Raw genomic sequence first — 25,557 nt, forward strand, 5'->3', positions numbered from 1 at the left:
GGATTTAAGCAGGAAATGAAAGCTCATTAAAGTCAGCCCTATATTTACAGCAGCTTTTTTATCCTAAGGGCATCTGTTAATTTGCATTGTGGAGATATTCACCAAGTAGAAAGCAGCAACCTATAGCTTGCAGCAGCTTCTCTGTGTTGAAGAGATAAAACTTGAAGTTAAGGGCTATAGAAGCAGCAGCTAGGACTTGAGGGGCTAAGATTTCTGAGAAAGGGGGACCACAGAGAAGTGACCTCAAAATTCCCAATTCAAATATCCCCTCCAGATATGTGTACATCCCTAAGCTACAAATGTGTGGAGTGGGAGTCGGGGTGGGGGGGTGGTGGGGCGGGGGAAAGCTGAGCAAAAATCAGTTGCTAAGAGATAAATAGCTTAGGAATAATTTTGTCAATCCAGAAATGATTGGAAGACAAACACTGGAATTTAGAACCTGCTAAGGACAAAGGACCACGGTAAACATCCCAGACACTCAGCTAAGAAACTCTGAGGACTTGAGTTGTTAGAACAAATGGGAAATAAACCAGACACAACTTCGAAAAAAAAAAAAAAATCTCATTTCTTGATTAGATCAACATGACCCGTTCATACCGCATCCACCTGACAGAAAATTAACATCTCTCTGAAAGAAGATAATAAAATCTACATGAAAGGAAATACTAACAGGAACTAGAGGGAATTATTCAGGCAGAAGAAAACATTCCCAGATGAAAGCACAGAATGTGGAATGCAGTGAAGAGTACCAGATTGGGGTAAATATGTGGGGAAGTGCTAAATAAATAAGATCGTTTAAAGTAAAAATGTCTTGGGGTGGGATTGCATTACACAGCAACAATAACACAGAAGAGGAGACAGTATAGGTGGCAAATGAATGTATTATAGGTTTCCTAAAACCAAAATAAGAACTTAAGAGACAGACTGTCAGACTGGATTAATAAAATAAAACACAAAAGACAAACTTTAAGTAAACATCAGAAAGAATGTTAAACTGTCTTTCTTTATGGATGACATGATCATGTGTGTAGAAAAGCTTAAACAACTGCAAAAAGACTAAGAGAACTAATAAATGAATTTAACAAGTCAAAGGTAATGAAGGCAACATACAAAAACCAATACTATTTCTAACATAAGCAATGAATAATTAGAAAATAAAACTAAAAGTATAATTCCATTACTATGCCACTCCAAAACATGAAATCAATGTAAGACCTTTGCACTAAAATCTACAAAACATTGTAAAAAGAAATTATAGAACTAAATAAATAGATTTAGTATATTCGAGATTGAAAGATTCAATATTGTCAAAATGGCATTTCTCTCACAATTCAATCTAAAGATTCAATGCAATTCCAATCAAAACCACATGACTTTTTGTAGAAACTGACAAACTGATTATAATTTATATGAAATGCAAATGAACTAAAACAGACAAAGGCAATTTTAATACATAAGTACAGAATTGGAGAACTCAAACTACTTGATTTTAAGACTGACTACAAAGCCACACTAAACAAAACTGTGTGTTATTAATGAAAGAAGAGATAAATTAATCAAGTAAACAGATGGATAGTCTAGAAATAGACCCACACATAAATGGTTAATCGATTTTTGACAAAGATGTCAGGGCAATTCAATGATGGAATAGAATATTTTTGATAAATACTGCTAGAACTCAATATTCAGACTGGGGGGAAGGCCAGAGGAAGGAATACTGACTCTTACCTTATACCATATACAAATATTACCTCAAAATAGATCATAGACCACACATTTAGAAGAAATCATGGGAAAAAATATTTGTATACTTGGAGTAGACTCAGATTCCTTAGAAAGGATCAAAAAACATAATAGACCAACATTTAAAACTTCTGCATTTTACAAGTCACTGCCCTGCAACAGAAGAAAATATCTGCAATATACATATGTGAGAAAGGACTTGTATCCAGAATACATAAAGAACTCCTACAACTCAATAAAAAAGGAGAAAACAAAGCCAGATATTTGAAAACACCGGACAAAAGAAATTATATCAATGGCAAATAACTACATGAAGAGGTGTTCAATATTATCAAGAATCACAAACCAAAACCACAAAGAGATAACTATACACACCCATTAGAACAATTAAAATTTAAAAGAGTGACCTTGCCAAAGGTTTGCAAGAATGTAGAGCAATTGGAATGCTCATAAAGGGATAGTGTGAATTTAAAAAAAAAAGGTACAACCACTTTAGAAAACTGTTAGTTTCTTTAAAATTTTACAAAAATCCATAATATATGACTCAGGCATTTCACTGTAAAGTTTTTATTTATCCAGAGAAATGAAAGAATGTCCACACAAATATTTGTGCACAAATATTCATTCAATAAATGAATATTGAATGAAAGCTGTTTCATGCAAATGAAAGCAGTTTCATGCAAAATAATCCAAATCTGTAAAAAACATTTAAGTAAACAGTAACAAATGAATACACAGAATGAATGAATGAATAACACAAAATATAAAATGCCCATATAATGGAATACCATTGAGTGATAAAAGGAAACAAACTACTAATACTTGCAACCACCTACATGACTTTCCAAATCATTATGGTCAATGAAACCAGACATAAAAGAGTATATATTGTATGATTCAATTATTAAACATTCTAGAAAATGAAAAATAATCTCTGATGATAGTAAACAAATCAATTGTTGCCTGAAAGCTGGGTCCAGTGGGAGGGAATAACTGCAATCTGACATGAGTAAACTTTTCATGGCAAAAGAAATGTTCCATATCTTGATGGCATGCGTACTTTCATGGGTGCATACTTCTTTTAAAATCCATTGGACTATACACACTATAAATGGGTACAGTTAATTATATACAAATTATATCTCAGTAAATTGATTTTTTAAAAAGTGGTTGAATTTCCCCAAAAGTAGCCAGACCAAAAATATGACATGTTGTATGATTGCATTTATATAATGTGAAAAAATGGGCAAGATCAATCTATGATAATAGAACAATGGCTATGTTGGAACTCAGGTGTACATGTAATGACTGGAAAATGTCTAGGTGTTAGTAACGTTCTGTATCTTTAAGTAGTAGTCACATGGGCTGTTCATTTTTAAACATTCATTGATCACTTAATGTGTGCACTTCTGGTGTTTTTTTGGTGTAATTCAAAAAAATTAAAAGTATGTGACTTCTAGGAATTAAAAAAACTTAAGAGACATAGCTACCATATTCAATGTGAAGATGTTTTATGGCTTGTGATTTGAAAATTTCAACTGAAAAAAATTTTGAGGGAATGGAGGAAAACTGAACATGGATTATTAGATATTAAAGAATCATTGTTCACTGCATGTGTGCTATAGTTTCTTTTGAATTCTTTATCTGTTAAAGAAACACAAAAATGTATTTATAGGTGAAATGATATGGTGAACAGGATTCACTATAAAATATTACAGAAAAAAATATGCATGCGTACTCGATGATGGGATGTTGATCATCATGGAAGCTGGACGACAGGCTCATGGGAGTCCATTATACTATTCTCTTGACTCTTATTTATATATATATGTAAATATATACATATGTATAATATGTGTATAATATAATACATATATGTATATTTATATATTATATTATAATATTCACATAATATATATTATATTATTCACATATATTTTATGGAATATTCATGTATATTTTGAAAAGTAAGAATCAATTATGAAAATGTTCATGTATATTTTAAAAAGTAAAGATAAATTAAAAGCAAGGGCGAGGTTCAGGGATGTCATACAGGATCAAAGAGCGTGTGAAGATGTCTACTGTGCCTGTGACCAAAATCTTCTTCTTTGTGCTCTAAAGATCAAAATATCTACAGCATCAAAATGCTCTGTTCCTGAACACACATGGCAAGAAATTTCTCAGGGGTCCAGAAACATGATAAGTAGGAATAGAATGAAATTTAAGAGAGCCCAATTAGGTCCTGAATGACAGCCAGGCAGATATATGATGACAAACAGTGCCCTTCCTCCAGGGACTGATCTATTTTGAGTCCAAAGTGAGGAAAGTGAGTGCATATTATCCAGGGGATTTTTATCCAATGTTCTTCTGGTCCTTAGTTACCTAAGCCTAAAGCCTACCCTGGTATTGGAAAGGGAAGAATATGATAGGTACCCAAAAGACAGATTATGATGGTATGAGTTGGAATCCTGACAGGAAGAGGTCACAATCATCTTTGAAGAGAATTAAATGAAAGAACTACTCTCAGAGGTGCAGGTAGTTAAGGATAAGTTAAGGATACCCAGACCCCCGGAACTAGCTGCAGCAGGATGCTTCTGCCATCCTGGGCCGAAAAAGGAAAAGGGAAAGACTATGTTACCAGAGCCTTATGAGGTAAGAGGGATGGGGACTACCACCATGAGGTAGATCCATGCTGGGATGTAGACCTCAGCACCTTCTCACCTCTCTCTCCTCCCATTCCCTCATGTCTCTCCAGGATCTCCATTGACCAAAGCAAACTAAAACAAGCAACAGTCATGGGAGTCCAGGTAATGCAGTCCATAGAGGCCAGACTTCTGGTGAGTCCTCTCACCCAGACAGAGCAGAGATAGTTGCCCAATAGACTATGGAGATGGGGTGGAGAATAACCAGCACAACCCCCCCACCCCAAAGGAGGATTTATATCACATTGGAATACTTTGGGTCTTCAAATCTGTAAATAGAACTGATGGCATTTTGGCAAAATCTCAAATTCAGTCAGACCTATGGTTTCAGAACAATGAGTGACCAAAGACTGTTTCACAATATACACACAGGGCATTGGGTTAAGGAGCTACTCCTGCTCTAAGACTTGAACTTCTAAAATTAAACAAATTCCCTTCATATTAAACATTTCTGAATTAAATGCACAGAGAAGTATAGAAAATGGATTGCATCTTCCATAGAGATTTAACCATCACTTTATGAAAGAGCAGAATTCAAAACAAAGTTACCACAAGTAGAAATGCAACTCCAAGCCCAGACAAGGAGGGGCATCATCTTGTCCTGGTCCATTAGGCCCTTGTGGACTGGCATTTCCTTTCCTTCCCATGGGCACCTCCCAGTACTCTCCAGGAGTGTGGGAGCTTGTCTTTGTTGGTGATGCCAACACTGCTCCCTCCCACCATGGGCTTTGCATCTGCTGCTTCCTCTGCCCTCAGTATGCTCTCTCCCCTTCCCCTCTTGTTAACTCCTACCTCAGCTCAACTGTCACTTCCCAAGGGAAGCTGTCCCAACTTTCCTACACATACTTCCATAGCATCTGGAACTTTCCTCCATGGAATCACTTCCACATATTTTGGTATGACTGCTTGATAGCCTGTCTACCCCACTGAAGTGTTAGTTGCACATGGCAAACACCATGTTTGCCTTATGTGCCATGACATTTCCAGGGCCTCACGTACTATTTGGAGGCACTCAGTTCTTGTTGAATAAATAAGTCCTCAGTATAAGAGAACATTTTTTCCATTCAAGGGACAGTTTGAGCTTTTCAATTGTTTTCTTTTAACATAGAACACAATTTTGTGGGGGGTTTTTCCCAGAATTAAATTACTAAGAACTCTCAATTATCTGATTGTCCCCCTCTCCTTTTTTTCTTATACCCCTTATAAGAAAATTATCTTTAATGAGGGTTTTTTAAAGCAATGTACAAATTATGCTTAGGATTCATTTATATCCAACTTGATCTCATAGTCCTAGTTTTGTACTGCCACTCTAAGACATTCCTTACAGGCACTCCAGGCAAGAAAGACTTAACCACATCCTCTGGATTCCATTTAAAGTGCAAGAAGAGACACATGCACCCCAATGTTTATAGAAGCACTATCAACAATAGCCAAAGTATGGAAAGAGTCCAAATGTCCATCGATGGATAAATGGATAAAGAAGATGTGGTATATATATACAATGGAGTATTACTCAGCAATCAAAAAGAATGAAAGCTTGCCATTTGCAACTATGTGGATGGAACAGGAGGGTATCGTGCTAAGTGAAATTAGTCAGTCAAGGAAAAACAAATATCATATGACTTCACTCATATGAGGACTTTAAGAGACAAAACATGATAAGGGAAGGGAAACAAAAATAATGTAAAAATGGGAGGGGAACAAACACATAAGAGACTCTTAAATATAGAAAACAAACACACAGTTGCTGGAGGGGATGTGGGAGGGGGATGGGCTAAATGGGTAAGGGGCATTAAGGAATCTACTCCTGAAATCATTATTGTACTATATGCTAATTTGGATGTAAATTAAAAAATAATAAAATTAAAAAAATAAAATGCAAGAAGGTAGCCACATAATTCTTTAGGGATTTTAATAAGGGTTAAAACCCAAAGGACTTCAAAAATCTCAAATGTCTAGAATGATTGGCTATATTCTTCACTGAGCTTTTATTGGAACTCAATTCCACTTTAAAAAAAAATAAAAAGTTCTTAATTTTATTGATTCTCAGGGTAAGCAACACATCCTTCTATATTCTTTTGTCTAGGTGCTTAAATACCTTTTTATGGCTAATAAAACTAGTCAAGTTTCTTTTCCTTTTTAATGTTTAATTATTTTTGAGAAAGGGAGGAGGGGCAAAGAGAGAGGTGGGGACAGAGGACACAAACTGTAAGATCACGACCTGAACTGAAATCAAGAGTTGGATGCTTAACTGACTGAGCCACACAGGTGTCCCCAGTTAGTCAAATTTCAACTTCATTTTTTTATCCAATTCAAAATCTATTTGCCATTTATGTCAGGTGCTGCTTCTATGTGTGTTCTTTCTGCGCTTTCTTTATCCTTGAAGCCTGTAAAGCTTAGCACGGTGAACCATGCTTGCAGGCACTCAAAAGGGTAGGGTGAATGGGTGCAGACGTCTGTCGAACAGTTAGTATGTTGTAGCTACTGGACAAGGAGTTTTAATAGTAACAAGAGCAATGACCAACCTCTAGTGAGGATTTTATGTGGCAGGTGCTGTGCTAATGTACCAACTATATATACATCATCTCATGATCCTCCCAATAATCTAGTGAGATGAGTTATTCTGCCCAGACACAGACAGATTAAGTAATTTTTTGAGGGTTACACAGCCAGAGCTGGGATTCATTTCCAAGCTTTTAACAGTTGCCTTCACCCTTGCCCCTCTTGATCTACCTCATTTAATCCTGACCATCCAAGAAGCAGGAAGATGGTGTTCAAAACTTTTACACATAAACCATACTATAAGTGAAATGCTATGTAGAACCTCATATCAGGTAGAAAGAAGAGAGGCTTTTCTGAGCTTATCAAGGGGTGAAGAACGAGGAATCCATCCAAGTGCCCCAAGTTCTAGTTCTAGCAATCTCTGCAGCAAAATGTGAGAAATGCTGTTATAAATTAAGAAATTGGAGTTGAAGTACCAAGAAATCTGCCCAAGTTTAATCACCAAATAAATAACAGAGCAGTAATTTAAACCTTGATTAGCTTGACTCCAGTGTAGACTTCTACACATGGACAGATGGATTTTGCCAGAACAGTTATTTCAAAAACATATTAAAACTAACCCCAAATTCTGCACTTCCAATGCAAGGAAAGATTTAGAGGTTCACACAGTAAGTATTCCAAATTACCAAGATAAAATACACCAGAAGACACTATTTATTTATTAAAGAAACACTAAAGTACATCCTAACTGTACTAAGCTAAATCCTAGATCCAGGATCACAAATGCAAAAAGGAATTTTAATAAAACTAAGTCACTTGTGTTCTTAATGTCCATGCATATGCTGTGAATATATATCCTTGTGTACAGATTTTTAAATATATCCATATTTTCTTCTGCCACAAAATCAACAATGACCACCTTACTTCTTTGGCATCATCACTCCATTATACTCATTTCATACATCAATGGTAACGGCATCCGCAATAAGTCACCCACACCAGAAAGAACAAATTCACTGGTGTGATATATTTCCCTTCTCTGTAAAAAGTCCTTACGAATTCTCATTTGAATCCTCTGATACCTTTAAGATTTAGAATCTATATTCTTTTTTTTTTTTAATGTTTATTTTTGAGTGTGGGGAGGGTCAGAGAGAGGGGAGACACAGAACCCGAGGCAGGCTCCAGGCTCTGAGCTGTCAGCACAGAGCCCAATGCAGGGCTTGAACTTAGGAACCACGAGATCATGACCTGAACCAAAGACGGATGCTTAAGCAACTGAGTCAGGCACCCCTAGAATCTATATTCTGTTTGTACTTGTGAGAATATCTACCAAATTTGGAACAATCCACCAGGACTCTTAAAGGTATGCTTCTAAAGCATGGCCCTCACCAAAACAATACTCTGTGATCAAACATGTTTGGACAATGCCATACACTATATGCCCATTTTAGTGTATACGTACACTAAAGGGTTTGAGAAGATCCCAGGGCAAGTAAGATTTGGTAAATGGACATGAATTTCCAAAACATATTTCACTAGGAACCAGTTTTATTTCAAATAATTCCTCCTGCTATCCTGGGGACCATATTTTAGGAAATGCTATACTGGAGGAAAGGTGTTCTAGAATAGATCGGTTTGGGGAGATTGAAAAAGATAAAATTGAACAGTTCTCTCTCTGACAACCCCATTGTATCCAACACTTTTCCTCATAGGTGTCTGTCCCACCCTAATGCTTTTGTTTTCTGATTACTTTAAACCTTGGAAGAAATGGAAGAAAATAGAAAATGGGAGAAATGGAAAAGGAAGAAAATAGAAAAAATGAGAAAAATAATTTTTAATAACTTACTTTATAGTCTGAAATACTGACATTTTGAAATAAATTTATTAATGTTAGTTCCAAAGGCAAATTATTTTACTGAAAAAATGATTCAGTTAGTCCAAATAGATGCCTCTATTTATTGATATATGTTAAACACTTGGGCATGTACTTAGGAGCTCTCTATATATCATTGCTATTTAGAAATGAACATACAGATACACCTTTATGCAACAAGTATGCTGAACAAGCATAATTCATAACATAAAACTTTTATTTTCTTTCCTACTGTCCCTCTAAACTTGTCTATCATTCGGTGTTAATGATCTTCCTCTGCCCTTGGATAAAAAAACTCTAGCAGGCCCATGGGTTTGGTTTTCACAGGTAATAGACAGTTCTAGAACCACTTCAAGTTATAAACAGAAATGCCACAACAATGTATTATGCAAACGTCTGTCCTCCCCTTCCCAGTCTGGCCCTGCTTCCATCTAGAAGCCTACAATAGGATGATGGCCATGGTGATTTTCTCCTTTTCCCCCCTACTGTCCCTGCCATTCCCTCACCCTACTAGCTAATGTTCCGACTCTTCCAAGGTTGAAGAAATCAAGGGACAGGTGAGCTCTTCCTTGTGCTGGTTCTGTTATAAGCTGGCTTTGCTCTCTCTGGGCCTGTAGTGGAATGGATATGTATAAGGAGTTGTCTGTGTATCTGTATGTCTGTAAGAGCTGATGGTGAGCTTTCTTGGGGAGTTTTCATAGACAATGAGAGGGTCCCTGCAGGGTCCTTCTCTCAGACAGTTCATTGGACCTCTAGACTCTTCTCTAGGTTGTTCTTTGTGAACCCCTTCCTGAGTCCCAAGGATCTAGCAATCTGCCTTGAACCTCATATGTTGTGGTTGATCCCCTGACCCTTTCAGCTACCAGATTTGACTAGATTCAAAACAACTCATTGGCTCTGTCCTCTGCAGTCTGGATCTGGTCCCTAAGAAGCACTTAACTGTCTCGTGCTCTGACAAAGACTGGAAAAGCAGGCTGATTCTCAAGCATCAGCACACCTGTCCTACCACTCACATAGCTGACCAGCCTATCTTTGCTTTCCCTTCTAGATTTCCTAGGATGAGTCAGATACTGATGTACGGGCCACTCTAAATACCTCAGACCCGACGCAGGCATCAGGCCTCTCGGTCCTCCAACTGCAAGAAACATAATTCAGAACTCTCTGTTTAGTCCTCTTGATGATGCCTTTCTGGGCTTGGGGTTACAAGACAGTACTTACCACTATTTCTCCCAGCAGCATGATGACAACTCACTGCATGACCATAGCTCTTTCCAAAGAAATTTCTTCTCTAACCCCCTGTTGACTTTTAAATATGCAAAAAACATGGAACAGACTCATGCTGAAATTCTGCAAATGTGATATTGTAGACCCAAAATAATTCTCTAATAGTCTAATCATCATGCTTACGTTGGGCTGTCAAAAAATAAAACTTCTGAGACCTATTCACAATAGAATATAAGACACTTTCAGATTCAATTCCTTACAAGAGTTTTTCATCTCTTTATGTTCAAGGATCTACAAATGCTCATTCAGCAAATGGGATAGTTGGGTCTTTGGACAGCTATCCTATAGATGCCTCAGTGAAAACTAAGACAAGAGGAGACCCATTCTAACATCCTGTGCATCCTACACATATATGTGTGTTTGTAGTTTAAATGCAGTTTCTCTAACAACTTCCACTATTTAAGAATGATATAAGAGCCTCAGGACTCCCTAAATTCAACAATAATTTCCAGCTCTCACTGATCACTGCTGATTCGGATGGATGGTCATCATTATAAAAGACTTTACAACCAACGGCTTACCTTGAGAATTTTCCAATTCATATGTTCCCAGATTAGAATAAATAAAACCTACTTGAAATATGTGGACTTAAAATAGCCTTTCAACATATTCCTCACACATTAAATTACTCTCAAATTACTAGCTATTAGTGACATTCCTGATAGTGCCCTAGATTTTTCAACTTTTCCAACAGCCCAGATGGTCAGAAAGAACTTTACCAAATTTGTATCATCATTTTTAATGGAATGATTTTAAATATTCTTTTAATAATCAGCTCAGAGTTATATTGGAAGAAAACTACTTACCAGTATTTGCAACTAAGAGAATAATTACCTGGATAAACTAGAAAATTCCTAGTGTTTGTAGTCGAAATGAAAAATAATATAGGGCCAAGGATGTAAAAATCATACATGTATATTTTTACATATTTTTTTAAATCACAAATTGGGAAACATGGTATAAATCTAGTTACTTCTGTCCACATCCATTTGAAAGAATTCCATAAATTCCCTAAGACTAAAAAAATAATTCTCTAATAGTTAAGTCAGATGTCTAATCATCATCCTTATCTTGGGCTGTCAAAAAATAAAGCATTTGAGATCTATTCACAATAAAATATAAGACACTTTCAGATTCAATTCCTTACACGATTTTTTCATCTCTTTATGTTCAAGGATCTACAATGACTAAATTAATCAGCCAAAAAGTACATCTGAAGATTCTCTAACTAAGGGAACTTTACAAAAACACGAACATAATTATATTTGGAGGGAAACTTTCTTTAACATAGAGGGAGTTGGGAAAAATGAAATCAGGAAAAAAAATATTTAGGGTTTGTTTTGATTTTGCTTTTATTTTTTAGGAAAATAATGTCACCAATGATCTTAGAAGATAGGGTATGAAGTTACTTACTCAGAGTAATTAAAGCTATAAGGGTAAAGACGGAGAGGGAAAAAAAGTAAAATAACTGATCATTTCCCTCTCTTCACCTGGCCTTAATTCAAATCAGAAAACTTTCCCCCCTGCATGACTCCATTAACGGAAAAGAAACAATAGAGGTAAATGTGTATTCTTGAAGTAACCCAGAACACGCACTATATGGCAAAAACTGCAATGTTGTCATTCAGCAATTATGATGCTCTAGTTTATTTTTTAAATAGCTTCCAATTGCATGTGATCACAAAGTGGTCCTGGATACAGCAAGAGCTCTTCATTTAATGCTATGCACATTTTCCCCCAGAGCTTCCCTGCCACCTCATGTCATTCTTCCATAACCCTATATGGTGCTCCCCAGAAATTGCCTTCAGTTATGAACACCCAGGAAAACATCCCTGTGTGGAAAGGCATAGAAAAGAGTCTACTGTCTTTACTTTCTGCAGAAAAAGGCAAGAAATATTCCTTTCAGGGTAGTCATCCAATACCTGAGTTTTGTTTTTGTTTTTTGAAAGAGAGTGCATGCAGGGGAGGGGCAGACAGAGAGGGGGTGCATGCAGGGGAGGGGCAGAGGATCTAAAGTGGCTCTGTGCTGACAGCATTGAGCCCGATGTGGGGCTCGAACTCACAAAAGATGAGACCATGACCTGAGCCCAAGTAGGCAGCTCAACCAACTGAGCCACCCAGGTGCCCCCTGAGTATTTTTTTTTAATGTTTGTTTTTGAGAGAGAGACAGACAGACTGACAGACAGAGAGGGAGCACAGAACCTGAAGCAGGCTCCAGGCTCTGCGCTGTCAACACAGAGACTGATGCAGGGCTCAAACTCATGGACCACGAGATCATGACCTGTGCTGAAGTCAGAACTCAACTGACTCAGCCACCCAGGCACCCCTACCCCCCTGAGTATTTTTAATATTCCCAGCAGGTAGTTTCATTTGTTTGTAGAGAGGATGAAAGTTCAAAGGAACACAGAGTAATAAGGGGTCTGAGGCTACAATTTTCTCCAAAGATAGCATCTCCCAAAATTAGGAAGGGCCTCAGCAATGAGAAGTCATGTTGCAAGGGGGGAGGTGAGAGTCCCAGCCAAGAAGGGGTCTGCCCAAGGCCTCCTAGAAGGAAGAGACTGGACTCCAGTTCCCGGGATCCTCAGTGGAGGACTCTTTCTACTACCCCATTTCTCCTTTGTCCTCTCCTTCTGGGCAAATGCACAAAGCCTCTGACAAATGCACAAAGCCTCACTTACAATAGCCCATTACTGAAAATAACAAGGGCTTGCCAAAAGAAGAAAAAGTTTGAGAAGCAGATTCCAATTAACTGTCTCTGATTGCTAGATAACTCGTCATTCTGATTCCAGCAATATGCGTTATTTATTTATATCCAACCCTTGTTCCCAAAATAACTTGATATATTTTGTAGAAATACATAAAATACAACTAGCTAAAAATAAATACAATGGAGAAATTATCTCAAAGGGGGAAAAAAAAGGATAGGAAAATCTAGTCTATTAAAATCGCCTATCCTAGGATCTCATGGAAAGGTCAAGGAAGTATCGATATTCCAAAAGGACCTCCTAGAGAAACTGTCATATACCATGAAAGCAACCTATATAACTGGTGGCTTAACAGCCAATATTGTAGGCAATGCAATAATAGTTTCCCATCAGAATAAGTTGGGGATTGAAATGAAATGTTAATAGGAGTTTACAGTGAGGGATGAGGCACAAAATTTCTTTTAAGGTCTTAATATGCGGGATTTGAGTTTTGAAGCAACTCATTCCTAAACCTTGCCGGATTGGGAAGGAAAAGAGAAAAAAAAAATGGGTAGGACAAGGAAAGAAGAGGTTGCAGAGTAGGGTGAGCCAGAGGGAACCACGACAGGTTGGTGTCAACCTAGGCATCATTTATTAAAGAACTGAAAATAATTCATTGCATAATTGGAGGCTCAAAGTCACACATCGCCTGGACTCAATTGCACTTTTGTTATGTTATAATGCAATATAGTGCAAATCAATTGGCTCAGAATTTAAAATTAGAGCCCAATTACCTGTGGAAGGGAATCATAAATCCAACTTGCATTTTTCTAACAGGGTTAACAACTCATGATGCCAGCTTAAACTCAGGAAAATAAATTTTCTGGGCTTAGGAACAACTGTGCACGGTATTTTATCACCCTGGTCCAGGGCACCAGGTTGAAAGACTGGGGATGTCAGGGTGTGGTGTTTGGGGGAGAATAGAAGCCTAAAGCAAAACAAACACATCGAGTGCTGAACTGTTGCTGAAAACAGCAACTGCATTGCCAGGAAATCAGAACTGGAGTACTTCTGGGTAACAGGCAGTCAAAATCTGGACACCTGTTATGTGGTGAAGTAGTAAAGGCAAAAAAAAAAAAACACTCCTAGGCTTTCTTGTTCAGAAAAAAAAAAGGTCCCTGGCACTAGAAGTGAGATGAAATGCTAAGGAAGAGGAGAAACCCAACCCCTCACTAACAGCTCGCCAAAACCAGACCTTGCTGAGTGAGGTCACACCTGCACTGAACCAGAGACTCCTTCCCTAGGCAGTTGGTTGACTTTTTTTTTCAACTGGAAACATCTGGCGGAACACTGAGGGAAGAGGGTGAGGGTATAAAACTGTGGCAAGGACAGTGTTAGTATAAACTGGTACAGACTTCGTGGAGAATACTATAATACTGCATGTACATATATATACCCATATATCATACATTTTTGACACTGAAATTCCATTTTCATAAAATTTGCTTAAGACACAATTGAACAAGGGTGCAAAGACATACATACAAGGTTCTTTGTCACAGCATTGCTTCCTACAGCCACAGTTGGAAGCAAACAAAATCCATCAAGGGGGATGATTTTAGCAAACTATATTTCACATATACGGAGTAATACTATGCTGGAATTATAGATGATGATGGAAAATTCTATGGACATGTCACATTGTAAGATAAAATAACAACAGTATTGGAGGTGTCAAATTTGTGTGTGCGTGCATTTGTGTGTATGGATGTGTACACGTGCACAGATGAAGAAGACAGTGTGAGGCAAAATGCCCCCACATATTAATCAAGGTTATCCCTGTGTGGTAAGATGATAGGTGATACTTAATTCTGAAAAGTAAAAATAGGGGCACCTCGGTGTCCCAGTCAGTTAAGCATCGGACTCTTGATTTCAGCTCAGGTCATGATCTCATGGATGTTGAGATTGAGCCCCACATTGGGCTCTATGCAGACAGTGTGGAGCTTGCTTGGGATTCTCTCTCTCTCTCTCTCTCTCTCTCTCTCTCTCTCTCTCTCTCTGCCCCTCCCCTGCTTGCGCTGTCTCTGTCTGCCTCAAAGTAAATAAATAAACTTAATAAAATAAAATTAAATAAATAATATTGTTTCTGTGGTGTTGGGTTTTGATTTTTAATCTTATAAAATAGACAGGTATTCCTTTTATAGTCTGAAAAAATACAGCAGTTTCTGCTTTGGGTCTTTTTTAAAGTCAGGAGGATAGGAAGAAGAGCAGCAAATTAGAGAAGCGGAGATCATGCAGGTTCCTGGGGACCCTCACTGCACAAAGCACCAGCACCTATCCTGAAATGGTTTGTGTTTTCACACAGAATTCCACTGACTGGTACATTTCCTCGAGGAGGGGAAACAAATTACACCAAGACAGATCATTTGTCCCTCTTACCTTGTGTTCTGTGGGTCAAAATCACTCAGTCCATATGAGGCTTCTGAGAGCAAATAACATACCTTACAGACCTAAAATATAGCAAGAAACCTCAGAAATGGCACCTTCTACACAGCACTTCCTGTTGTCTCTGTTTTCTCATCTTCCAAATGAACATGTGAAACTGTTACTTCACAAAGTCAATTTCTCTTTTTCAAGCAAATAAATTGCCAAAGAAATACGCTCTGAGAACACACGCTTCTCACTGACTCACTTCTGTACCTTGGTTTCATCTGGTCTGTGCCAGGGGCAGATAACTGCAAAGTGAGAACAAAGGACCTGGAAGGACGGTGAGATCACCCCATTCAGTGTCCTCAGTTTGTTCCTTCCCCAGGTGAACCAGCCAGGACTAAAGCGGGGAGTCTCATGCTCAGTCCACCGTTTACAACTTCCATTCATAATGCAACTGTAGCTTCCCCGTTCTAGAAAATCTTAATATTTCTTTAGCTGATGTTCACAGAAATCAGACTTTGGAGTCAGGTGCAAGATACAGAGAAAAACAGAGAGCAAAAAGCAGCAAATCTAACATAATACACCAGTTAGCTTTTCCAGATGCATCTGAGAGATACTTTCAATAAAGGAAAACACCTCAAACGCTATTTGACACAGGACACTCTTGATTCTGTCATATAAAAGGTTAAAAGTTCACGCAGGACAAAGCCAGATGGGTCATTCGGGGACATTTTTTAAAGTTTTACTTTCAGCAGCACATAATTTAAAGAGGCTTCTTTTTTGTATTTCCATTAAAACCTGACATATTCACTATAAGACATCTGGAAAATAAAATGTTAATAAGCAAAAAAGGATAACATACAATTCAACCAACAGACAACCACACTTAAAATTTCAGTACAGTTCCTTCTGGTTTCTTTTCCTTTTTGAATGCTTGAGATCTTAATACATACACCATTTCTAGGTTATCTTTTCCCCTACATTATACCTAAGCATTTTACCAAGACGTTACCAACTATTTATAAATCTCAAATACTGATTGTATTCCATGGTATGGGTGTGCCAAATTTTTATTTAAAAATGTATATTTTTATACAATGTATATTGTATGTTTTAGATAATGTATATTTTTATATAATGTATATTGTATATTTTAGATAATGTATATTATCTAGGATTTTTCTACTATACGCTAATGCTATAATGAACATTTTGACAAATGAGCCTTGACCTTAAATTCTAATTATTTTCTTCAATTTCCTAAAATGGGGAATCACTAGGTAAAATAAACATTTTAAATTACCTGAAGTTTGTACCAAATTTTGTTGTTCCTAACAAAAGCATATAAAGGTATAAAGGTATTGGTGGGGTTTTTTTCAGTAATTAAGCCATATTTTAAAAACTTTGTTAATTCTGTAGATTACATAGATACAGTTTTAATGTGAAACTCTTATCACTGAATAGTTTCATCTATTCATTGTTCCTCCTTAGGCATATCTACTCCTAAGCTCTTTGTCCATTTATCCACTGAGGAAGAACACATTCTAATTGATGGTACATTTTGATCAATGACATCCAATCGTGCTTTCTTCACTAAATAAAATAAAAATAGGGCTTCTTTCAAATTGAAGTACAGTTGACACATGTTACACTAGTTTCAGGTGCACAACACACTGATAAAAAATAGAACCTTTTTTTAGACATTTTTTAAAAATTATTTATTTTTGAGAGAGAGAGAGACAATGCTTGTGAGCCAGAGAAGGGCAGAGAGAGGGAGGGAGAGAAAGAATCTCAAACAGGCTCTGTGCTGTCAGCATAGAACCTGACACAGGGCTCAAACCCACAAACTATGAGATCATGACCTGAGCCAAAATCAAGACTTGGACGCTTAGAGCTTACTCAACCAGGTGTGCCCCAAATTAGAACTTTTAAAGTAGGTCTACAAACTCGCTGAATTGACAAATGTGGAAGAAAACATAATTCCTGGCATGATCAGTTACAGGGTGTAGAGAAAATAGCAGAACATACTGTTTTCACGAGTATATTTTGTATGGGCTCCATTTAGTTAATGAAATGTTTCTGCAACTTCCTGGGACTGCTGATTCCAAGCATCAGATTAACAAACTGTTGAAAATAAAATGAAGAGCTACAAGGCATTTCTCTAGCATGTGGCATACGAAAATCACAAACTGTCTTTTTAAAAAAGAGTGTGTCTGGTTCACATTGGTAAACTGAACAAACCCATTTACCTCCTTTCCCACTCAAAGCACTTTCTAAATGACACGAAAGGAGTACAAAGGTGTAAACCCATAACCACAGAAAGGATGAGAAGAAGCAATGAGACAATGAGTGATTTCAAGAAAATCTGTTGACACGTATCATAGCAAAGGAAACCCCAGCCTAAAGGGGGGTTTCAGCAAAGGAGAGAACAGACCTGCCCATAAAGACCCAAGTCTCAGAAACAGGAGGTACAACAGAGGGTGGGAGTGGGGTTGGTATTGGAAAGAGGGCATTGTCTATAGGTCAATATATGTAACACGGAGTGCCTTCCCTCCTGGCTCTCCATGTGGACTGGACTGAAGCCAAGCACTAGCTTCAAGGCAATTAAAAAAAAAAGTGTCAGGAGGGCCTGGGTTGCTCAGTTGGTTAAACATCCAACTCTCAATTTTGGCTCAGACCATGATATTACAGTTTGTCAGATCAAGCCCCACCTGGGGCTCCATGCTAATAGCACAGAGCCTGCTTGGATTCTCCCTCTCCCTCTCTCCCTGGCCCTCCCCCACCAAAAGAAATAAAAGTAAACTTAAAAAAAAAAGAAAGGAAAATACAAAGATCTAAAAAAAAGTTTCTGGGGAGGACTAGGACACTTATTATGGGTGTTTAAAACCTCATTCTGGCAAGTTGGGATCCCCATCCACAGGCTCTAAACTTCAACCTTTTAAACAGGCCATTTAAAAGACCCATCAGTTAAAAATTGCTCTCAAAAGGGGCACCTGGGTGGCTCAGTTGGTTAAGCGCCAGACTTTGGTTCAGGTCATGATCTCATGGTTCATGGGTTTGAGCCCCGCTTCAGGCTCTGTGCTGACAGCTCAGAGCCTGGAGCCTGCTTCGGATTCTGGTTCTCCCTCTCTCTCTCTCAGCCCCTTCTTGGCTCACACTCTGTCTCTCTCTCTCTCTCTCAAAAATAAATTAAGAAATTAAAAAAAAATAGCTCTCAAAGAGTCTTTCTATGGCCTCATTCTTTTATACACAACCCCAGATCACCAGGAATCTAATACTACAAGAAAGGGCACCACAAAAAAGATCAGGAGCAAACAAAACAAAAGAAAATATGACACTGAGGAAACAGTATAGAGAAAAGATACAACCTTTAAAGAAAACCTATTTAATATCCACAAGAACAATTTGAAGAGATTTGGTAGCTACACAAGGAAAACATTTTAATTATATTTTAAAGGAGCAATCCAATAACAAGAAAGATCTCCTGGGAATGATATGATTTCCTAAATAAAAGTTCCATACAAAGTTTGATGGCAAAGTTGGAGAAATCTCCGAGACAACTGACTACACCCACAAATAAGTGAGAAAAAAAAATGAGATGTATAGATGACCAGACCAGGAGTTCTAAGAACAGGCTAATAATATGAGTTTCAGAATGAGCAAAAAGAAACTGAAGTGGAAAAATTATCAAAGAAATTATATTAGAAAATTTCCCAGAGCCAAACAGAGACATGAACCTTCAAAGGATAGGAATCTACTCAGTACAAAGGAGATGAAGTGCCAGAAAACTGAGGTTAAAAAGAAATTCCTAATAGCCTTCTAAAGAGAAAAGAAAAACAAACCAACAAAAAGGTAGCCTATGAAAGAAGTAAGGATCAGAGTGACATCAGATTTATCAGCAGCAACGCTGGATGCTAAAAGGCAGTGGTAAAAATGATTTTGAAGTCTATGCCCAAAGTATCAATTCTGTTTGGAAGCAAAACTTAAAACAAAGTTGCAAGGACTCAGATAATTCACCTCCTATTCACCCTTCCTTGGAAAATTGCAAGCAAAATTTGAAAGTAAGTAAAAACAAAAACAAAAACAAACAAACACAGAAAACCCGTTAGATCCAGCAAACAGTGAATCCCACCCTGGAGGGCACTGGGCGAACCTCAAGCTAATTCTATACAGCACATCTACGGAGGAACACCCTGTGGAAATAAGAGCAAATGCAGCCCTACAAGGAAGGAGAACAATAGACCCTCATAGTAGAGGCACTTTACGAGCTTTGAAACCTTGAAGATGATGCAGGCGCATGCTTAGGAAAGGCAAGAGGATACCAGAAACCCCAGGGGAAACAAACACAAACAACTTTATAAGAACCACGTGAAATATACACTCCACACACTAAAAGATGGAATGATTTTGACAAAATGAGAAGGGAAGAGAATCCATTTGAACCTGACTCTGGGCACAGTCTCTTTTGAGTATCACAGGACATTTGACACTGTAACCATAGAGCACACTCAGGTCTGCAGTAAATAATTTCACAAAGTCCTAATTATGCAAATCCTTTTCATTAATTTCAACTTTGGAAAAATCACAAAGACCATGCTGGTGACAGCAAATGTAAATTAAACTTGGCAATGCAAAAATAATGGTAGAGCTGCCTGAGGATGGAGAGTGCAAGAGGAAGAATATTAAAGAAAAGGGTATGAGTGCTTGTAACTCATCTGCCCACGAGGAGGTAAGAGATCCTGCCCAGATTGATGAACCAATAAGGGGAAGTTTAAATTCGATTTAGAAGTGGCAAGAACAATGGGAGTTGAAAATAATGTCACATTATAGTGGGAGAATGTGGAAAGGTAAGTGTAAGTAAGCGAAATCCTTCTGTTTCTTAGAAGAAAATCAGTAATAATGGATAAAACAGATAAAATATCAACTCACGATAATGAGCTAAAACCAGGAATGAGTCATAGCTTTGCATTTAGTGGGTGCAACCAGAGGGGGAAAGGGTGGAGTTGGGAGCCATTACTTTTTATTATAAGTATTTCTAAATTATTTGATTTGTACTATGTGCTGGTTAATGTTTTCCATTAAAAAAAAGAAAATTATAAAAAGAGCAAGTGCATTGTGAGCCCTCTTTTACTAAAAGCAAAAAATAAACACTTTAGCCTGGATAAAATGTTGTCTTCTGAGTCTCTGGACAACTCTGGAGGAATAGTAAATTTCGTATAACTGGGTTTAGTTATAATAAGAGAGGAGCAAATGCAGTGCACGGAAATGAGATACATCATTATTCCCAACAGAACAATTAAGCTTTCATTAGGACTTAATGACAGGATGACATTCTAGGGTTTGGAAGGTAAGCACATCCCCTTCATTATCAAATCAAAGAATATCCAGTATTCAGAGGCACTTTTTTCTTTATCTGGATTTGCGTGGATTCTGCCTCCCTGCAAGCCCCTTCATGACCCGAGATAAAGATGGAAATCAAAAGTTCCCTATTGCTAACTGCATGGGCTCTCATTTCCTCAAGACTGCTGCCTCCTAGCCATTTCATATTAATATCACCCAATATGGACAGCAGGTGCACATTCAAATACCCAGCTAGGTACGTTTCCCAGGATGTAATTTTGAATGGGCCAGTTGTTGGATGTTAGTGAGACGCGAGTGATCCATGTTTGGACTCCCGTGCCCATCTGTCCTGAAGGCCTGGTGTTCATGTTATTTAGAAGAGCCTGGGTAAACTTAACTATCACACCCTGTGTTTACAGAGAAGGTTGGTTCTGAGTTCAATTACAATCCCTAGCAGTTTAAATGATAGCTGCTGTGCTATAATCTAAAATAAATTGCTTTTCTCGAGAAGCCATGTAAGCTTTTGCACTGCAACTTAGCAGACCTGCTAGTTTTATCTCATCTGAAATTCAAGCAAAGTACAAAAGCTGGGCCTCTGAACTCCTGTGTTTCCCTGGAATGGCATTCTTCAACACTGTGGGGGCTTTCTGTATACCCATAATCCCTATCCTGGAACTAGATTCCTGGGAAAGCAACACTGTATTTCCATTTTTTTTTTTTTTTTTTTAATGCAAGTGATCCCTCTGCATTTGTTTTTGTTTCCTCCATGCAAGCCTCACACTTCGCTTGGGCTCTGTTGAAAGAACTATATTACGTGGGGGCAGGATCTATTGTCCCTGTTCTCATGGCTAGGAAGCTGATCCACCACCACAGGCCAAGACAACAAGTGTACAGACATAAGCACCCTAATAAACCTGGCTACCACTGCAGTTCTGTTTAAATTCACCTCCTTCCCGCCTCTTTACTGAGAAAGGATTAAAAGGAAAGAAAGTTGGCCAGTGCTCAAAACCTGAAGTGGAAATTCTACCTTCCCGTACCCCTTACCTTCCTCTGTATTTTCCCCAGAGGTCCCATAGGTTGGAGCTCACAACTTCCTCTCAGCACAACCAGACCCAGGGCCTTAGGAGGGGCACAGCTGCCTCAGCGCTTCGCTGATGGAGATGGTTTCTGATCCATTAGATGCCTTTCCACAAAGGCAATTGAAAGGTTTCCAACGTTCACTGCGTTCTTTCAGATTTAACAAGGCAACGTAATTAACGCTGTCGTTTTTCCACCACTCAGCAAGAGAAAATTGCCCTTCCAAAAGATTTTTCACATGTACAAAAATAATCCATTAATATTTTTCCCTTTCAGATTTTTTTTTTTTGAGATTGAGAGCAATTGGTTTGGGGTGTGTTTTGGGGTGGTATGTGCTCAGCATTTCTCTGAAAGGGGAAACTTCTTTATGCCTACCAAAAAGAACAGCCAGAACAACAACAACAAAAAGCAAAATGAACACTTTAGACCAATTCAAATTCAAACTTAGAGCCACTGTGAGAGCAAGGAAGTTTGATTCCTTTGTATCATAAGCGTAGAGCCAAGCCAAGGGAGAAAATGAAACGCTCCTCTTAAATCATGTGAATCCTGCAGTCCTGTTGCATGAGTTCTGTTATAACCAGAGAGAGACAAACTGCACTGGTTCTTGACCAGGGTTCTTAGCGGGGACTAGGAAATGTCCAAGTGATGGGCATGGGGGTGGGGGGTGGCCACAGGGCAACATGTAGGGAACATGCTAAATGCTGCTCAAGGTTCTACAATGGGTTATCTCTGCACAACGAAGAATTATCTGTCCCAGGATGCCAGCAAATTCCCCCTTGGGAAACACTGACCTCAGTTGAGAGAAAGTCAATGATGCAATAAAATAAAATAAGCTCATTGCCCTGGGTCCCTCATTTTCTCATTTTGCAGAGGCTGGGCTGTTGGCAGTGACTAAAGGAATCATCTAGTAGTTTAAAGAAGGTAAGTCACTTATTTTTTTTAAGTTTATTTGTTTATATTGAGAGACAGCACGAGTCAGGGAGAGGCAGAGAGAGAGAATCCCAAGCAGGCTCTGCATTACTAATACACAGCCAGGTGTGGGCCCGAACCCATGAGCCTCGAGATCATGACCCAGGCAGCAATCAAGAGCCAGAAGTGTAACCAACTGACCTTCCCAGGTGCCCCAACGGTAAGCCACTTATTAATTCGGCAAATATGTATTAAGTTCTCCCTACATACAGTGTAATTAATGTTCTACATATATCACATCATAATCTTCCCTTTTAGGAAGCTTAAAATGCCATTTTATCCATACAGTTCTTCCTAATGCTCTCAGTTATAAGTAATCTGTAGGTAAAGAGAGAGAATAGCCTATTAGTTAGGGCTGTGGATGCTGGAGCCAAAGATTCTTGGGATCTAATCCAAATTCTGCCACTTACTAGGCTCTGACCTTAGACTTGTTGCTTATTCTCACTGTCTTGCTTTCCTCCCTGGAAAGTGGGGATAATATTGCTGCTCACCTCATAAGATTATTTTGAGAATTAAATGGACATATTAATATAGTCATTAGAGGGGTGCCTGGGTGGTTCAGTCAGTTAAGCGTCAGACTTTAGCTCAGGTCATGATCTCACGGCTGGTGAATTCAAGCCGCGCATCAGGCTCTGTGCTGACAGCTCAGAGCCTGGAGCCTGCTTCTCTGGAGCCCCCTCTGTCTCTGCCCCTCCCCCACTCATGCTCTGCCTCTTTCTCTCTCGAAAATAAATAAACATGAAAATATATATAAAGTCATTAGAACAGTGCATAGCACATGGTAAGGGCTCAAAACATATATATCTTTAGAAAGTGTTTAAAATATATAATTTCTATTGAAATCATTATTGAGATAATTACAGATTCACAGGCATTTGTAAGATATAATACAGAGAGATCCCATGTACATTTTATCCAGTTTCATCTGGTGGTAATACTTGGGAAACCATAGTATAACAGCACATGAGGATACTGACATTGACACAATATACCAATCTTACCCAGAAATCCCTAAATGCACTTTACTTGTATTCATTTCAGTGTGTGTGTGTGTGTGTGTGTGTGTGTGTACTAAGTTTTATACAATTTTATAACTTGTGTAGGGCTGTCTCTTTTACCACTACAAGGAGCCCTCATGTTGTGCTTTTATTTACCATACCCACCGTTCTCTTGTTCCCCTCACTTCCATCCTTAAATTCTGGCATTCACTCTTAATCTATCCTCCATTTCTAACATTTTGTAATTTCAAACATGTTACATAAATGGAATCAAAACGTATGTAATTTATTGGGATTGGCTTTTTTCACTCAACCTAATTCTCTGGAGTATCACCTAAATTGTTGATCATACCAATTGTTCGTTCCTTTTAATTCCTGAGTAGAATTCCATGGGTACCACAGTTTACCTAACTATGTATCTGTTAAAAACATTTGGGCTATTTCTAGATTTTGGCTGCTATGAGTAATGTTGCTATGAGTATTTATGTACAAGTTTTTATGGGAACATGAATTTTCATTTCTCTGAGATAAATGCTTAAGAGTGTAATTGCTCACTCATATGGTACTTGAATGTTTAGTTTTATAAAATAAAAGAAAAACTGCTAGACTGTTTTCCAGAGTGGCTGGGCCACTCTCTATTCTCACTAACACTATGAACCATCAGTTTCTCTGCATACTAATAATTGGTGTTGTCATTATTTTTTATTTTAGCCATGCTGATAGATGTGTGTTGATATTATGGTTTTTCGTTGCAATTCTCTGGTGGCTAATGATGTGGAGCATCTTTTTACTGTGCTTATTTACCATCTGTATGTCTTCATTGATAAACTATCTGTCCATGTTTTGTGGTGCCCATTTTCTAATTGGGTTGTTTGGGTTTTTTACTGTTATGTTTTAGGAGTTCTTGATATATTCTAGATAATAGTCCTTTGCAAAATAGGCAGTTTTCAAATATCTTCTTCAAGCCTGTAGACTGTCTTTTCATTTCCTTCACATGGGTTTTCAAAGAGAAAGTTTTAATTTTAACGAGGTCCAACCTATCAATTATTCCTTTCATGGATTTGTGCTTTTCTGGTCAAGTCTAAGAACTCCTTATCTAGCCTTAGATCCCAACCATTTTTTTCTGTGTTTATTTTTCTAAAGTTTTAAATAATTTTATATTTAAGTTTATAACCATTTTGAGTTAATTTTGGAATAAAGTATATGGTTCATTTTTTTGGCCAGTGCTAATTGGATGTCTAATTTTCCACTACCATTTGTTGAAAAGCTGGGCTTCCTTCGTCGAATGGCTTTTGTACCCTTGCCAAAAGTCATTTGATTATGTGTATGAGGGTCTACTTCTGGGTCCCTTATTCTGTTCCATTTTGTCCTCTGCCACTACCACATTGGCTTGACTAATACAGCTATACAGTTATCTTTAATATTAGGTAGAGTGAGTCTTCTCATCTTATTACTATATGTTATGATTGTTTTGGGTATTACAGGGCCTGGGCCTTTACATATAAATTTCAGAATAAGCTTACTGGAATTTGGTTAGAAATTGCATTCGACCTATGGATCATTTTGTGGACAACTGACATCTTTACTATGTTGACACTTTCAAGTCTCTTCATTTATTTAGGTCTTCTCCGATTTCTTCCACCAGCATTTTGTAACTTTAATAATACAAATCTTGTACATGTTTTGCTAAGTGTATATATATCTAAGTATTTCATTTTCTTTAGAAGCTTTGTAAATGGTACTGCATTTTAAATTTGTGTTTCTACATATAGAAATATTAGTATATGTATATGCAATTGATTTTTGTCAGTATCTTGTGCCCTTGCTGAACTCATTTATTGAGCTTGTGGATGTGGTGGATTATTCACTTTTAAAGTATTAAACCATCCTTGCATACTTGGAATAAATTCCATTTGGGATTCTTTTTACACATTGTTGGATTTGATTTGCTAATA

At 37.9% G+C, this 25,557-nt stretch overlaps 1 long non-coding RNA gene across 2 annotated transcripts in view; it reads left to right on the forward strand.

Moving 5' to 3' along the window:
• Positions 1-393: 393 nt before the first annotated feature.
• The window catches only part of LOC125929538 (uncharacterized), a 61,313-nt gene continuing 36,149 nt past the window's right edge, over positions 394-25,557 (forward strand). The window contains exons 1-3 of one of the 2 annotated variants that reach the window (XR_007459899.1): positions 394-758; positions 4,499-4,580; positions 22,506-22,556. This is a non-coding gene — a long non-coding RNA (uncharacterized LOC125929538). The remainder of the gene's footprint in view (positions 759-4,498; positions 4,581-22,505; positions 22,557-25,557) is intronic. The other variant, XR_007459900.1, reaches the window with a different exon arrangement.

The sequence above is a fragment of the Panthera uncia genome, chromosome A2 (assembly GCF_023721935.1).
Source record: "Panthera uncia isolate 11264 chromosome A2, Puncia_PCG_1.0, whole genome shotgun sequence".
NCBI classification, from domain to species: Eukaryota; Metazoa; Chordata; class Mammalia; order Carnivora; family Felidae; genus Panthera; species Panthera uncia.